The sequence below is a fragment of the Triticum dicoccoides genome, chromosome 7A (assembly GCF_002162155.2).
Source record: "Triticum dicoccoides isolate Atlit2015 ecotype Zavitan chromosome 7A, WEW_v2.0, whole genome shotgun sequence".
Taxonomy (NCBI): Eukaryota; Viridiplantae; Streptophyta; class Magnoliopsida; order Poales; family Poaceae; genus Triticum; species Triticum dicoccoides.
This window is the reverse complement of record NC_041392.1, coordinates 609,637,808-609,643,024: the sequence shown is the minus strand read 5'-3', so window position 1 is coordinate 609,643,024 and position 5,217 is coordinate 609,637,808.

Sequence of the window (5,217 nt, the reverse complement as noted above, 5' to 3'; positions counted from 1 at the left end):
ATAGGACTGGTCATCTGTCTCTGAATCCTCCTCTGAGGAGCTATCCATAACCAGCGAGATATGTGCTTTGTCAGATAGCATAGTCTGCTCTGAAGACCTTGTTTTCACTCCAGAATTTGCCATCACCATGTCAAATGGCTGATGCACACGAAGAGCAGTTGAATGTAATAACATTGTTGACAAATGTAATATGTAACGGAAAAAAAGGATGGCCTGATATAATTTACATATAAGATGACTGGCTAAGCAGGATGGCATTGCAAAATTCACATATATGATGCCTGGCTAAACAAGATGGCGTTGCATAATTCACATAAACGATGAATAAACTAAACAGATGGCATTCGCACAAAGGATGTCTAAACTAAGAAGATGACATATTTGATGTATAAAGTAAGCAATTCAAGACACCATATGCATGATATAACCAACATCAGCATGCCAAGTTAGAGCGAAGACCTCAGGGGGTAAATAGGAGTTGTCTTCTCCTTCTGAATCCCCCTCAGAACAGATATCTTCCTCTCGATTACAATCCGAAATGCATGGAGGGGGGCTGCCTTTGCGCCTACCATGGAGCGACATCTGCATGAAATTTTATTGCCACACAAGGCTCGTCTCTTTTGCTCTACATGTTCAGTTCCATTGTTTACAATAACTGTCATGCATAGGAATAAAACATAGTGAGATTATGTAAGGAGTGCATGCAGAAATCCAGAGTGATGGTAGCAACCTGTGGATAGACCCAAAACCAATAATAGCAGACAGATAATGGCTTCAGTTAAAAAATACAGATAATGGCTTCTTTACTGTTTGTTTCCCACCCAACATGAAACTCATAGTAGACACCGGAGATTAACCAGATAGTAGATAGATATTATTGATAGCGGCCCCGATATGTACCCCACAACCATTTAAAAACTCAAGTTTGACCATTAGTTTGGATCTGACTCAGAGTCTAATCGGTGAACAGGACGATAAAGTAGCATGTAATATTAAGCGATGCATAACATAAGCAGACACAAAAGAGTGCGACCTCCTCGAGGTCATCTGCTCGGTTTATGATGGTAGTGCAGTTTTCATGGCTGCCAGCAGCGGGGAAGAAGATCTGAGGCGGCGAAAGACAGTCTGGAGGTCGGATCCCTGCTGTGCTGGACCCTTCTGTCATTGGAGCAGCTGAGCTGGGGTGGACGACGGCGCAGCAGGAGCGGGACAAACCACGCAAGGTTTTCTTTGACAACTATCTGTAAGAGAAGTAATTATGTAAGGGCTCGTTTGAATTGGAGGATTCCAACAATGCAGGGATAGGAAATAGACATGAATAGGATAGGAATGCACGTGCAAAACAGAGAATTTAAAAACACAGGATTTCTGCCAATCTGGGTGTTTGATTCACAACAATTAGAAGATCACAGGATGCAAAGAAGCATGGTGAGATTAAGTCAAACCACAAGAAAATGTACAGTTATAATACTATTATGCTACTATCTCTTAGTGTTGTGCTTCATGAATAGGAATTTGAAAAGGAGGACAAGTGAAAATTAAAATTCCTACGTTTTTTCTTTCAAGGAGACACTAAAGGAACAAATCCGTGTGCTCAGTGGACAATATATATAACATCTAGAGTAAAAAAGAGATGCAACAAGTGTACAACCTCTTTGGCGAAGCCATGTCGATCTTAGCGTGATTGGGTTGGCCGGTGAGGATGCTCCGGCTGACTTGGCTACCGGAGGAGGGGAAGAAAATCTTAGGCGTCTGGAGATGGAGCCTGAGGTACTGCTCTGCTGTGATGGAGGGTTTCATCGTTGGAGCAGCTCCGGTGAGTTATACGACGTCGAGGCTGAAGCGGGACAAGAGAGACAACGAACAACGTTAACCTGAGTGGAATTCTAATAGCATCTCCAATACATGACATAAAATACATAACCACAAAGTGCTAGATGTAAAATACATCAGCCGCTCATCTCTGAACTTAACTGTCGAAACTGAATTTAACTGTCGAAACTAAACTTAACTGTCGAAACTGAACTTAACTGTCGAAACTAAATTTTGTTGTCGAAACTCAACGCACTAGCAAGGTGAGGTTACATGTAGGTCGACTGACTTTTTCATCTCTGGTCAGTCGATTTTGCAGCCGTTGGATACGAAATCAAGGGCCTACAGTTCATCTTCAACCTCCACCCCCCTGAGCCGGCCAAACAGCAGCCCCCCGCCGCCCGCAGTGCGCCGCCCCGTCCGCCTCAAAAACACTCCCCACCGCCGGTCCACCGCCGCCCCGGCCATCCCTCTAGGCCCCCCTGTGCCGAGTTTTTTCTCCGGCGATCCCCACGCCACCGCCCCACCAATGCCTCGCCACCGCCGGCGACCACCACCCCCATCCTGAACCCTAAGATAGATAGTGGGGTACCTCTCCGGCAAGCCCCCCTCCCCACTGCGGCTGGTTCTTCCTTCACCCTGGCGGCATCGGAGTGAAGGGTAGCTAAATCAGAGCAGCATCGCAAGCAAGAGCAAGAGCGAGAGCAGCAGCGCGAGCAAGAGCCAGAGCAACAGCGCGAGCAAGAGCGAGAGCAGCAGCGCGAGCAAGAGCAGACCAGGCAGGGGACCGAGAGCAAGAGCAAAGCAGCAGCGCGAGCGAGAGCTAAAGCAGCAGCAGGTCCTACTGATGTGGATGTCGCCGCCGAGGGAGCAACGCCGTGGAGGAAGTGGCCGGCGACGCCGCCGTGGATGGAGCCGCTCCGTGTCGGCTCGGGACCGAGCGCCGGCAGCACCGTGAGATCGAATCAAGAAGAAAATGCAGCGATTAGTGTACACCCTCTTTGGTGGCACCGATTAGGCCGCAGCTTCATCCAAGGAAACGGTGATGATGATGCTCTTCTGGTGGTTCAGGTGAAGACGGCAGTGTGGGAATGGAGGTGGCACGAAAGACGAGGGGAACATCTGGGCAGCTCCTTGGAGGTGGAGGACGGGGTGGCTAAACTGGCTGGACGACGAGATCGACGATGGATCCTCCTCCGGTACGGTGGATGAGGGACGTCGAGGTGTTGCTGTGGACGACGTCATCGGGGAAGAGGCTCCGGCTGGGCGGCGGACGGAGCAGGGTGTGGGGTTTCGTCGCGGGTTTTCGCGGCCTCGGTGTACGAATGGGTGGGTGGATGGGATGGCAGTGGGTAACCATGGCTTAGAGACGTGCTTGTCCGAAATGTGGGGTAAGTTAGAAAGTACCCCCACCGATTTGAGGTGGTTCTTTCGGTTCAGGGGTACCACGGGCATTTCACGTGTCGGGATTTCACGGGAGGTGGGAGTTTTCGTGCGCGTTGTAATTTCGGAATAGCAAGGCGCGGGTTGAGATGGAGGGAGTTGTCGGAGCACAACGAGACAAAGATATATCTTAAATATTTCGGGCTAACAAGGCGCGGGTTGAAATTTCCGGACAAGCCTAACGTGTACTGTACCAAATCAATGTGCCCTACAAATGTCATTCAAAACTTTGAATTCATGTTATGTTCAATTAAAATATTTCGCTACGTGTATAATGCATGCAACCTACTACTCAAATGAACGTTTTAGTGCATTCCAAACGTATATACTACCGCTTCAATATGAACTAAATTTGAATTCGTTTCTCTATTTGAATAAGGTCTACAGTAATGATTGTTGTGAAGTCAAAGCATTTGAATTCATTTCTCTATTTTAATAAGATCTACAATCATTATTATTGTCAAGTTAAACCATCGTTTGTGTATTATCTTCACAGCACACCACATGATTAGTCTCGAGTTACATATGAACTTTGTGTACTATATGAACTCGAACTAGATTTTTTGAATCCACTTTATTTTGATTTCAAATCACATTACATTTCTAGCTCTAGCTAGATCTTCATAATCTAAACCATGTCTCATATGTATAATGTGTTTATCACATTATGTATGGTGCCCCGCCCCCTACGCCTACAAGTATTTAGATGTGAGTTGCAAACACCACAGATTACCACAAATTCAAATAAAATGTGAGAATGTTCGATATATAGTATTGTTTAGATTGTTTGATATTTAGTTGTAAGCTGCAAACGCCACACATTATCACAAATTCAAATAAAATGTGAGATTGTTTGATGTATAGTATGGTTTAGATTGTTCGGCATTTAGCTGTGAGTTGCAAACACCATGCATTATCACATTATGGTATAACATGTGCACAGCACGTGTATCACCGCTATATTCATGCATGCAATGTTTAAAACACTATGATCTCCTATTCAAATATATGAATCTGCTTTCATATCAAATTATGATCTTTGTTAGTCTCTTACACCCACACAATCCTCTAACCTTTGTAGCTACCACTAACTTTCTCTCGTGCATGCACACGCCCTCCTCGCCCTCCCCCTCCCTCGGCATTCTATCCACCGGGCACATTCATTTTTTTCTTTAGGTCATTCTCCCAGAGTCTCCACAACTCCTTTCCGACACACACCAATCGATAAACCTCTCCAGCGATGCCTGCCTACAACATACAAACACACCTTCAATCTCCTCCTTTATGTGTCCTTGCCTCATGTCTCTCATACGGTCAGACAGACGTGTAAACTCTCGCCCCTCTTTTCATCGCTCTCACAACCGCACACTCCTCCCCCTATCTAGCTAGTAGTTGGGCCTCTCACACCACCTCCTAGCTCCATTCTCTCTGTCTATCTGTCTCGCTGGGCCTTATTTGCCTCTAACAAATGGACGTACGCCGACCGATCTCTCGCTATACATATAGCTAGCTAGGTCCTTATAACTCGTTTTTACCCACACGTCAATCGATCTACCTCATTAGTTGTGGCTCTCCCTTCCTCCGACAAATAACAATGGATATACCGATCTAGTTAGGTTTGCTTACCAAACACATGGTTCCCCTTCATCATCCATGGATGCGTCCCGATAGATCTATCACGCACAGGCACACACAGAAACACATCCCCACTCTTATTGATAACATTGCAGTTCCACCCTCAGTCTGTCTAGTAGGCCTCTCCCACCATCTTTGAGAAGCAACTCCATCACCCATCCAGCACTCTACCCCTCTCCCTCCCTCTCCCTCCCTCTCTCTCTCCTCTCTCTCTCCCATCATATTTCTCGTCCTTCAGTTATGTATGGATGTCGATCGATCTCCCTCAAGACATAGCTGGGTCTCTCCTTCTCAACACATATACGAGTCATTCTACCTCTATAGTTA